The sequence below is a fragment of the Pundamilia nyererei genome, unplaced genomic scaffold (genome assembly GCF_000239375.1).
Source record: "Pundamilia nyererei isolate P.nyererei 1_Seehausen unplaced genomic scaffold, PunNye1.0 scaffold00178, whole genome shotgun sequence".
Lineage (NCBI taxonomy): Eukaryota > Metazoa > Chordata > Actinopteri > Cichliformes > Cichlidae > Pundamilia > Pundamilia nyererei.
This window is the reverse complement of record NW_005187579.1, coordinates 676,084-689,124: the sequence shown is the minus strand read 5'-3', so window position 1 is coordinate 689,124 and position 13,041 is coordinate 676,084. Positions and strand designations below refer to the sequence as shown.

The 13,041-nt window shown below is 42.0% G+C and overlaps 1 protein-coding gene across 2 annotated transcripts in view; it reads right to left on the bottom strand.

The window, feature by feature from the left end:
* cdh4 (cadherin 4, type 1, R-cadherin (retinal)) overlaps positions 1 to 13,041 on the bottom strand; it is a 208,581-nt gene that overhangs the window by 128,525 nt on the left and 67,015 nt on the right. The gene's annotated exons all lie outside the window — the stretch shown is intronic.

Genomic DNA, 13,041 nt, shown 5'->3' with positions numbered 1-13,041 from the left:
TAATCAGAGTGCAAACGTGTATTTACAAATATAACACTGGCACAAACAATCAATTATTCATAAAGTGAATGCTGCATAAGTGGGCTTCTTCCCGGGTGAGATGCTGCCATAATTGGAGTGGGACTACAGGAGTGCTGGATGTGTGCGCGCGTCTTTATGTGTGTACATGCGGGAGCATGTGTGCTAATGTGTATCAGCAAGTTAACACACAAACACACACTCAAACACTTCTCCCCATGCGCCAAAGTTCCCCCAAACACGACAAGAGCAGGCAGAGTCGGCTCATTAATGCCTAATGAGTTGTCTGATTAGTGCTGAATATAAAAGCCTTATTGTCAAGCACTGTATGTTTATTTTGATTAATTATTGTACTGAAGTGACTGAATGGAAGCATAACGACATGGAGCATTAACATTTTGTGGTAATAGGGCCTTTGTGGAGACTGTAGCTGTATTTTCAACTCTCAGTGCAGCGCATAAAGCATTGCTACAACCTAAAGAGGTTTTATTGTAAACTAACAGATATACAGGGTTATATTACATTCACTACAATTCACCATTAAACTCCTGCCAGCAGATACTTATCCCCGGTAATGGCCAGCAGCTTGTCTCCACACAGGTGGTTACACAAGAAAGGGTAAGTCTTCGTACGTGTTTGTTTGTGATTCTTCTCTCGTTTGTTCTCAAAATAATGAGAAAATGTTCATAATAAATCAACGCGGATTTAGAGAAGCTGTGCAAAACTCTTGCTTCGCTGGATGTGTGTGGCTGTTGACAGAGATTAGTATTAAAGTATCCTTGACAGCCAAGGGTATTGTAAGCAGCACCAATCAATAATTTCAACTAGGAATCAAATGAGTATGTGTAATAGTCAAGGAGTCCTTTATAGCAACCAGCACACAGGGAATCATTACCTGACTCTGCTCTGTCCCTTAATAGTCTCGCATCTGGCTGTATGCCCTCCAACGTTCTTGCTTTGATGCACTGTCGCCACACTTGAGCATAATTTCGGCAGCTGTCTTCGGCAAAACTGCTGTAATAATGGGGCTACCCGCCTAATACACAGACAAGGAAAGTTAGCTAATAGGAAACACTTGATGATATCAAACAAATGCTAATGTGGGTCTGTCTGTTGAACACGTAAGCGACCATTTGCTAACATGTTTGCTCTATCAGCTTTTCAGGTCATAATGCCAGGGTTTAAAGACTGAAGCACTTTTGGCAAACTTCTTGTAGAGCAAAAAGGACTCACAGGGTTATCATATAATGTATCTTTGGGTTTTTGTGGCTTGTTGATTACTATTGCTTTGAGAAGTGATTCATGTTCAAGCTGTTTTATTTGTAGTCTTTTGCTTCAGATGGCGTTAGCTCTCTTCCATTGTGTCCAAGTCTCATTTTTGTTGTGTCCATCAGTCTGGTGTTACACACACACACACACCCCCCCCAACAACTGATTATTTTATTTATCTTTCAAGGTAGGAAACGTCAGGGTGGGCACGGTCAAAGCAACAAACAAAACATTCTAGAAACATCCTAGAAAGGAAACACAGCTAACTCCATACCAATAGCTTTACTGTTGGTATAGCTATCTGTATTTTTGTCTTTCTTGTTCCACTGTTTAGTTTTGTCAAGTTAATCTTGTCTCCCTATTCAGTTGTGTTTCTCTTCCTGTTTTACTTTGGTGATTGTCTTGTGTTTAGTGCAACTTCCTCTCGAGTCTTTATATTTGTTTCCCTCAGCTGTCTTCCCACCTGTTTCCTCTCTCCTTGTTACATTGTATTACTTTGTCACATATTCCCTCAGGGTTGTCTGTTTCCTTGTTCCATGTTTCCCCAGAGATTCCAAGTTTTTGAATTGTTTACTCCTGATCAGCTACCTAGGGCAGGGATAGCTCAGTAGGTAGAGTGGTGGCCCCATGATCGGAAGGTCGGGGGTTCGATTCCCCTGAACAGCTACCCTGAGGTACCCCTGAGCAAGGTACCGTCCCTACACACTGCTCCCCGGGCGCCCAGTGGCTGCCCACTGCTTCACTGAGTGAATGGGTTAAATGCAGAGAGGGATTTTCCCCACGGGGACCAATAAAGTACACTTTCTTTCTTTTCGTACAGTTCAGCATTAAAGCTGCCCTTTAAGTTTATGTTCTGTCTCCCCCAGGCCTGAATTTGAATCCTGCCACACAGCCATAGTTTGACAATATCATGTCGTCCATGATTTTTATGTGAATTTTTACGTGAAATTGAAGTGTCATCTTGTCATATCAATGATACAGCGATGCTTCACATCTAGCTCCCCTACTGCACAACAATAAGGCAAGCCCTGGCATGTCTGAGAGTGAGAGCCACATTTCAGCCTACAATAATGTTTTCATAAAAAGTAAGCTACTCCAACAACCTCTAACACAAACACAATACTTTGTAAAATATGCAAGAAAATTATTCCCACTAGAGATGAAAACAGCAAACTCGTTTCACCAATTGAAGCAAAAATGCACCATCAAGCACAACCAGGCTCACTGAGCATCGCTGGCTACACTCCATATAAACAGAAAAGCAAACGGTGGATTGAAATAACTGATGTGGTTACATGGTGGAAAGGAAGTAGTTGAAGCAACTTGTTAAAATACTTAACCCAAGACACACTATGCCCCACTCTATCGTTTAATAGTTGACGTATTTGCCCCGTATACAAATTCCCTTTGGATCGAGAATGGGTGAAGACATAGATAAGCTATGACAGTCAACCTTTCTTTAATGAAAGTAGTGCAACGGGCAGTTAAATTAACAAATTGAATAAAATGTTTAATTCTTCACCTGTAAATTTTACTTATAGAAGTCTTTATACAACTATAAGTTTTATAAAATTATACTTTTATAAAACTTGTAATGAAAAGGCAAGAAATGCTCAAATTTAAAATAGAGGTAACAACTGTAACAAAAGAAAATCTCGTTTTTGAAGGTGTAAGTGTGTGTAACGAGACATGACTCCCTGTGGTTTATCAAAAAAAAAAACCCACAAATGCTGATATTTAACCCTGTTATCACAGATTAGCAGAATGTTTGCTGAGTGCTATTGTTTGTGAATCAAGCTTACGAAAGCTCTCGGGGCTTTGGTGACAACATGTGTTTTGCAGACTGGCAATAAATCTGTATGTATGGCTGCAGGAGATGGGATGATTAATAAGTCTGGAACAACCAAGAGAGTTACTTTTTCTCACCAGGTGTGACCGCACTCTTTCAGTTAAAATAAGAAAGAATGAATGTTAAGGATTAGTGTTGTTCACTTGCATTCAACAAATAGAACATAGAAAAAAAAAAGGTTTTCAATTGAAGTAGTATTTTTTCTCTGTATTGGATCTAATGCAGCACTCCTAAGAACTATTTTCACTGATCCACTGACCACATCCAGATATAAAAATAAATGCATTAATCCCAAAATGTTATTAATGGTAGAAAATTTGTGTCTGCTTTTGAATAAGTTCTCTTTTCTCTCTCATGATCTGCCTCTTTCTCTTTCTGCTGCCCTCCTGTCCGTGAGCAGAATGCTATTGGTATTGTCAGAGGAGGGACTGTATTGCTTGGCCTGTTGCTCTGTACACATTTTAAATCAGAGGTAATGGGGCACTTCAGGAGACTGCTGTTTCACACACCCAACTGCCAATATACTGTAATCACTGAAGGCCCCTTTTCTTCAAAGATAACCATTGGTTACGTGCGCTGCACTCAAAACTACAAAGCTGCACTGGGGATACATTGACAATAACTTAGTGAACTGACAAGCACCAGGCCTGAGTGAGATCACAACCTGTAACACACATTACGCGTCATTGCTAACTAATGTATCTGCACTAATCTTTTCTACCACATCGTCTACAATAAAAAGCTCCAGAGAGACTGAGAGTATTTCTATAGACATGCCAGAATCTAAGTGTGCCAAATCAGAAGTGCCTGTCACGAGCTCGACTACTACATTCCTCATCCTCATACCTCAAACATGGCAAAAGTTACGAATAATGAGGTGAGTGTATGTGCCATTAATCCATGCATGTGGAAAGCTTGGGTTTAGCATGCTCTGCTATTGACTCTGTACAGTATGATGTAAACGAGGGGTTGCACCGTAACCCTGGAGGTAAACAAATATGTATGTATGTCATGCAGTGATACTCCAGGAGTATCAGTATAAATATGGAACAAGAACTGAGTAAACAGTGTTACAATAAATAATTAAAAAATATTTCATTAAAAAAAGTAACTGAAAAAGTAAAAAAAAAAAAGTACATCCGCAGTAGGAGTACTAACAAAATGAAACAAACATTCCTCCTTTACAAATGTTTAGCCTGTTTAGCCTTGGTGATATTTCCCACCTGGCCAGCAATCAACCTCAGAAGCCAGATGAGTCTTGTAGTGCAGAGTGCATGCATTAATGAATGCTGCGTGCTGTTACATCCTAAATATAAAATGGATCAGGTTTGTATCAAAGGTATTTGTACATTCTTCAGCTAACAATAAACCACTTTCCCCTGGAGGATAAATGCATTAAATGGGGTGACTCAACCTTAATGTTAATGCACTGCTAGCAGCCCATTAATTGCTCTAGCCCAGTGGGTGGTTTCATATCAGCATGTAAACATCTCCTGTGTGAGGACGTTTGGCATTTGTGGGTACACGCTGGCTTGCATTTATTTTTGACATCCAAACTGTTCATATTTGTCCAGTCAAAGCCAGCCATTTCAACTTCTGCCTGATAATTAATCCAAATGAATATGCATGTCTGATGCTCACTCATACACACTGGGCTACGGTGAATCACATTGCGCTTTGCACGGTTTTCTCTATTTCCTCGGCAGATGCAGACACAGAGGCAAAAGAAGGGGGAGTGGGTGCAGGGGTCCCTACTGTGATGAACTGGTGCTGACACAGCCAGATGTTTAGTTAATATGCAGAGCCCCAATGTGGGATGATGGGAGGAGTTGACATGCGCTTCAGGGGCTTTAGGCAGCCAAGTGCTCTTCTGTAGCCGGCTTGTATCTCTGCTGGGAGAGTGTGTGTATGCTTATCACATACAATTTGCATTTAGCTGAGTGTGTGCATTTATGTATAGCTCTGTGTTTTAATGCAAACGTTTGGCAATTCGGAACACAATAATCACTCCACGTGTGCATGCATGCTTTCCCTTTTCACAGTGGCACACTGAGCATATGTCTGAAACAAAGTCTCTTGTCACAGCTTCCTCTCAGTGAACTGTGTCAGAGCTGGAGGGCAATTGACTGCACTCACACAGAGGCAAGCAGAGCTCGCACACAAGCACACACTGCTGTCTGAGTGTTTCCACGAGCCCGCAGAGTCTGACGCTGCTGTTTGGTGGAAACCAATGGAAGAGCCGCAAACATAATGAAGTAAGAAGCAGCACTGAAGAAGCAATCAGCCACATTTTGTTGATGCCATCTAATTACCAATCATCGACATCAACAGCCTGTCATCATCATCATCATTACTGATTTTCATCAGCATCATCTTTGTTGCCATTTCCCTGAAGCCTCTACGGACCTCTTGTAGTAAGGACGGAGTCAGTGACACAATGACAAGCAACTGGGTGCAATGGCATTAAACGTGTTGTGAAATACAGACACACACACTTGGAGCTGAAGAAGCAGGGAAGTGCAAAGACACTCTTTCTCCCTCTCATTTTCTCTGGCTCCACTCTATGTCTCACCGTCCTCCTCTATCGACACTAATCTAATTTCCAAGTAACCTGAATTAAATAAGCGGGTGTCATTAAGACCAGTGAAGGATGGCCGAGGGCCTGGGGAGATCAAGAGTTGGAGCTGGGGAGGATAAGAAGGTGCTTAGTTACACCTTGTAGATCCACAGAGTCTGTGAAGTTGATGAAAGGGTAAAAAAGCAGATGCAGACAACCTTTCTGCTTTTCCCCCCTTACTTCTCCCTCCTTCCATTGTAATCACATGCTCTACATATTGGGAAATTAATATATTATTTAGATCCTCAACTGTTATGATGAGAGATAAGACAGAAATTACCCCTCTGCAGCAGCCAAGCAGTCTTTTTCCATTTTTTTTTAAGGTTATCACTTCTTCCCTGAAACCCCATTTAACCATTAAGCCAACACTGCTTTCCACTCACCAAGCAACCAACCCATCATATCCTCTGCTTTCTATTGACAACTAGCAGCTGGCAAGCACTGTGAAGTATTTCACATCCACCTAGGACTCATCCTCGCAGTTATATCTGTCCAATGTGTGACTACTGGGACTACAGCTAAAGACTGCCATCAATCCCTTAGGTGTGTTTTTGATGATCCCCACATGGGAATACTTCACTGCTAGCGTTAGCTAACCTGCCGCACTATTTTAACAATCTCCCCTGGGTCTGTTAGAGCTCTATTACAAGTCTGCTGAAGGAGCTGCACAATACATTACGAGATGCGTGCCGACATGTACACACTGCTCTTTCAAAGTGCTGCTAGAGTGGATCTGAAACAGGTTGTTTGGCTTTGTCTCACAAGTATTTAGCAAAACAATAAGCACTGCAATGGACAGTTTAAAGAAGTGAGTCTGTGAGTTCAGCCTCTTTATGGCTGTAAAGAATCTTTGCTCTTCAGAGAGAACAAAATGTGCAAGTTGTTTACTGCAAGGAGATAATGATTTAAGACATTTCTTATATTGGAATCCAGGGTCACTGCCAATTGTAACAGTGGGGCTGGCTTTGATTTTACAGTGTGAGTCATCAAGATATGGGCCCAGTTGTACTGTAGCAGGAACCACAACAAATGGTTGATTTTTAATTTAGTTTAATTGTGTTTAGTTGTATTGTGTGATGGCTGTGTGCAAGGTGTAGTGAAAAATGTTAGAGGTCTGTAGCTGGCATAAAAATAGCAGTCACGTTTGAAAACAACTCTGTCCTGACCAATAACTAGGCTCCTGATTCCAAGGATTTATCAGGCAGGATAAAGTCTTGAAGTTACCTACTAAGTGGAAACTTCCAAGAAAGGTGGTTGTGAGTACTTTGGCAGGTGTTCACAGAGATCAGCCACACTGAATCCCCCTGCTGCATTGTGCTGTTAAAAAAAAGTTCTGGCTTCCACAATACCTCAAAAGGTGTCCAGGGACAACCTTTAGAAGCAAGCACTAAAGGTTATTAGATGGGGCGTATAAGGACTGGACTGGTTTATCCAGCTCAACACACAGATTTGTCATTGCACCGAGATTTTGTTTAGTTTGGATTAAACACATTGCCCATCCTTTCACCATTACCATGAAAGGATGTGCATGGTTTAAAATGAAAACGACAAAGAAAACATGATTCATCAGACCAGCAGCCCTTGCTTCTGGTTCCAGTTCAGACAGCCGTGCCTGTAGCTAATTTAAGAAGTGGACACGGGTCAGCAAGGGCACAAAACTAGCTGGCAGGAATTTGGTCCCTTACACTGATGTTTGAAAGCACGCATTCTGACACGTTTTTGCATTAAGGCAACCTAAAGACTTTTAGTAATGTGTGACAGTTGCCAGAATTTCCTCCCAACATATAACATTAAGCCTTAGGCACTCATTTGCCTTTCACCAGTTTACTGGCTGTCCTTTGTTGGACTGTTTTTGAAAGGTACTAATCAGAGTATACTGAGAAAGTGTCTAGCCAACACAACTTGACTCTTGTCAAAGTCACTCTATTCATATCTGCCCTGATCTTATGACTGCCTGTTTATCCTGCTTTTAACACATCAGCTTCAAGAGCTGACTGCTCACACGTTGCCTAATACATTCAAAAAGTCTCAGGTACCTTACAAACGAGATAATAAATATTATTTACATTGCCCACTGATTTTATAAACTTTTGACTTGTAAGATATAGACTTGGGAGACTACCACAGCTGGTCTGTAAACTGGTCCATTAGAGGACTGGTGAGAGGATTTTGACAGGTGGAAGCTTTTTTTGAGAGAAAAAAAAACAGGTGGAAAGATTGTGAACTTGCACTAACCATTCTATTTCTCATCGACCTGTGTACTCTTGTAAAAAAATGGTCTCTAAACATCATGGCTTAATCACTGATACCGTTCATGATTTCTCAAATCTTGTTTTGTTGTAATGATCTAAAATACTTAAGTGTGTAACTGTAAAATGCTATTGAATAGAAAGAGTAATGAGTTTATTTCTGTAGTTCTCGAAAAGCATGGAAAAAATGAATGACCACAAAATTCTGAGCTTTTGCACTTAAAGGTTTCAAGCGGGTCTATAGTGACTTGCTTTAGGTACACCTCACTGTTTTTGGCAAGAGTTCAAGGAAAATGGTAGCATGCAGTTAACCCTGATAGAGTTGGGCGGGGGTGGGGAGGGGAATAAACTTGCTTCTGGAAAGTGAGACAGTGGGAAGGTCAACCAGAGCACTTAGATAAGTGAAAGCACTAAGTGGACAGAGAACGCATTTCAAACCCCTCTTGTAAAGGACTAAGGTAGCACTTAAGGGTATTTGCTTTTTAGCACTTTCTGTGGCTTCCCCACCTGTCTCAAGTGTGTGTGTGTGTGTGTGTGTGTGTGTGTGTGTGTGTGTGTGTGTGTGTGCAGTTGCAGTGATGCTATATGGAACTCATTCGGATAACATCTTAACTGAATGTTTAAAGGACAAAGCTCTGAAAGACCCCGTCACATGTACATTCTGATCCAGTCAAATATGAACATACCAACTTTTTACAAAAGAGAATAATCCTCAATCCTCTCCTTTCTCTTCCTCCATGACTGCATTATGTCCTGTAAATGTAAATGTAATGTTAGTGGCTTTCTTCTTCTGCTGTAGTGCGAGTATTAAGTTTGGGTACACAGCACTTAAGGCAGCTCTTGTTTTTATGGTATTTATGTTTTCAGTGTGTCCACATTCTGTCCAACTGAGTGAGATTTACAAGTTGATCCACCTCATCAGCTAACTTTTAATTTGCTTCGGTTCACTTTTCCCTTCATAGGTTTTTCCTCAGATTGGGTGAACGACATATTCAGCAGCCAACAGCAGGTCTGTGATGATTCTGTCCCACTGACATGTGATCACTCTTCTCATTTTTTCCCTTTCTCTTTTGTTCTCAGAGTACCTGCTCCTTTATTTACCGCTCAGTGACTCAGGCGTGTTCCATATGTGCAGTATTTGCATTTTTATATGATTGCAATTGACTTGAAAAACAAACACAATAAAAGTACAATGCAATTATGCCCTCAACTAAAGCTCGCACAGGGGGCGGAAGGTTACATTTGTGCGTCAAGCTGTCATTTGTCTGCATTACCTCAGTGAGAGGTGCTTTTCAATAAAACCACCCTCTGTGGAGAGACGCAGGAAAGCAGTAAAATTCCATCATCTCCACAGTTTAGTCTTGTACACCGCCAATAAACAGCAATTTGATCGTTTCCAACACAACAGCAAAAACCAGCCCACTATTTTGCCACCACAGAAATACAGTTGTCATCATGCAGAGCAGAGTGACACTGCCATCCCCTCAGATAAATATCAAAAAGTCCGACTTTTTCTTTACAAATCTCTCTCACTGATGCACACCGTGTAGAACTGGTGCGCAGTTATCCCGCCCCTCTGAGAATTTTTTTGGGAAGATCTGACTTTTGCTTTTTTGTGTGTGTGTGTGTGTGCTTGGGAGGGACATCAAAGATAAAAAGCACCCAAGCGAATATGAGAAAAAGTTTGTCTGCTCCCATGTCTATTTACCTCTGCTGCTCTACATTTCAGAAATCATCGAGCAGACTGCAGCGCAGAGGCACTGCGGCGCTGCTTCAGTAGCCACAAGTGTGAAATCCTCTATTTATTCTTTCAAGTTTGAGCCATGCAAACTTTAATCATTTTGCTTTCTGTGTCTGGGAATGAATTAGCAGTTGTGCAGGGCTGTGTAATTTTTCTTCAGCTTGCTTGCTAGTTGTACTCGCGCATTCGAGCATCAACGCAGGACAAACGAAGGGAGACAAACAACAGTTCCAGCCCATCTAATAACACAGGGGCTTATCAGCCGCCTCTGCCTCCCCTAATTTTCATCAGTTTTGACAAGCCCATTAAATGAATCTGGGACCAAAAATAAACATGTTTGTGTTGAGCTGAAGTGACAGGCAGTGATCACACCTCCCAATGTTGTAGAGATAGCTACAACAACTTTTAATTAAAAATGCGGCCCCCGTGCACAACAGCCTGGACATGATAAACAAGACATTTGCCTCCAGCACAGAAACTCGTGCAAGGATAGCAGGACAGAGTGTGATCCAACACGCAGCGCATCGCTGGTGCTGATCATTAACAAAGAAGCTGGAATATTGCGGTAGATTCATGGTGTGAGGGTTGGCAGGAAGCTTACAAAGCAACCCTTTTCTCTAATTCTGCTCTAACATCATTGAGTTTGATAATCCTACACCTTGAATGCGTTATCTGTAAAGGACTGAATTCACAATAATCGGGTTTTCTATCTTATGCTTCAACAGTGAGTAACTTCACATTCATCATCAATTATTAAAGGCACAACTGTATCTTTTTTGCCACAATTGTGACATGTCATGTTTGAAGACTTTTAGTGTCTTATCTTAAACAGGCCCCATGGGAAACACTCTTCAAATTCAAACACAATGGACGAGCAGCCTTTAGAATCCTCGGGGGGACAGCCCCGGACAATATGGCTGCAGCAAAAGCAATGTCAGCACTCAGGTCCATTGATGGCCAACACCTATTTTTCTCAGGATGACATCTTTATCGGTGGGCATTGTCATCGGCAGGAAAAACACCCGCCTGTCAGCAGTACAAAAATCAGTTTCCATGACAACGCCGGTCTCCAAACTTCCAAGTCATTTCTGTCACGGAGGCTGACAGAAGGTGAGCTATCATTACTTTTTTTTTTTTGCCTTCTCCATCTTGCTTGTGCTGCTTTTAGTTCGACTTATTTGCCTCCCGTTGAGTTGTCTTGTAGTATTACTGCCCCTATCACTCTTCTCAAGCTCTTTCTCTGCCTCTCTCTCATTTTCCTTTCTTTGATACCTATTTATTTCCCAAAGCCGCACCCCTGGGTTCAGATGGGAAACATAAGAGAAGAGATAAAGAGACTGAAATCCAGTTTACTGCAAGTTAAGTTTCTATTTTTCCAAAGGCATGAAGCAGGATCACGACTTTAGATTTTGCCTCTGTGTTCACGCAGTCTGTAATGAATACAGTAGTTGTTATGCAAACGCTCTCTTCTGCACTGTACTGGACATCCTCTGGACTCCCTGAGATGTTTTGGAGAGGTCCATAACATCATTTCTCTTCATCTGTTTGCCAGGGGTCCCTCCTACTCACCAAAGAAAAACAAAATACCTGGAAAGAAAAAAGTTTCAGTGCAAAAAAGATATGAAAAAGAGGGTGACATTGGGAGGCGGGGTGGAGCAGGAAAGGAGTTGAAGATCCTTAGGCAAATATTCTGTTTTTTTTTTCCTCTATCCTTATTTGCCCTGCTCTGAGCAAATGTCAAGCTTTGCTGGGAGCTGGCAGGAACAGCTTATTATAAAATTTTGAACCTGAAGCATCTTGCCTCTTCTGTGTCAAAATGCACTAGAAGCAAAATATAGGGAATAAGCTGGTGTCTTGATATGCGTCCAGGGCCATAAGCGCAGTTGAGTTTTTGCCACATCAGTCCACATGACTGTGAGCAGAGTAGAGGCTGTTGTCCAGTACCAAAACCTGCAATTACATTTACTTGTGTCTTGTAGGATGAAATGAATCATTACCACTGCAGCATGGAAGAACACAATCTGGCCTACTCCCAGCTATTCCCCTATGGGGACTGATTTGTGATCGCATCTGAAGATAGACTGTGCATTCAATCAACAAAGCTTTCAGCTTTCAAGCCACCCTGCTGAAAGGCTTGAGGTATACAAGAGATCAATAGAGATAAATTAATTACCATGCTGCCAAATGGGAAGTCTGTGTGGCCTGAGTTTCTATAGAAACACAAAACTACATGACAGGCCACACTGAGCAACTGATTTTGAGGTTTATATGTGAACCGTTGCTACAAAAGAGGTCCCGGAGTTGCCCGTGGCGCACCCTGATGATTTGCTGAACCAATGACATTAACAAATACCCACTGGTTTGATGCAGATGAGCAGCTGTTTCCATGGGAGACATACATGAAGTTTTTCTGCAGCTTGTATACTGCAGTTGGTCGACTGAGATAATGCCTGCATGCCAGAGAGCTTTGTGTCCCACTGATGTGAGTTCAGCCCATACAGATTCATGACGTGAAAACCATTATGACGAAAAGTGTACGAAAAAGAGAACAACAGGCAGACACAGTGAGCTCCTCTAGCACTTATTGCAACCACCCACTCCCCTTTAGCTTGGACCAAAGTGAGTCCGCAGCAGGGCCGGACTGCAAGCGTATTTCCTCCTGGCACGCTCATCTATAAAGAGCAGCAATATGCCGGCTGCCCAGCCTGCCTGGGGGCTACATTTGCTACAACACTAATATCATAGAAGCAACCAATGAATTCCTAAAGAGTACAATCAGGGGGGAAACAACCCTTGCCACTGACATCACCCTGGCACTTGCCTCCCTTCCTGCTTCTTACACAAGCAATATTCCAAGTTGTTGTTTTGCTTCCATCAAATTTTCCATTAAAAGTGACATTTCATCTAAATCAAGCCCTTGGGGTGGGAACCCAGACAAAAACTAAAGGAGGTGAAGGATGGGGGAATTCTCAAGTACAGTTACACACACAGCAGTTGTGTGCGCACAGCAGTTGTGTGCACACAGCCTGGTGTGTATACCTCCAGCACCTGACTGACTCCATAATCATGGGGAGTGCTATTATTTCTAGCCATCAGAGCAACATCAAAGCAATTACATGTGTCTCTGCATTCAGTGTGGTTATTAAAGCAAACAGCACAGTCATTTATCTGAGATGTGTAAACATCCCAGCTTTCTCTCCCTCTCTGGATCCTCATATGCTACTGGCTTCACACCACTGAAAAAACTGCACAACTGTCCTATAGCAAGGTGGGTGTATGTGTGTTTACGAGGGGGGGG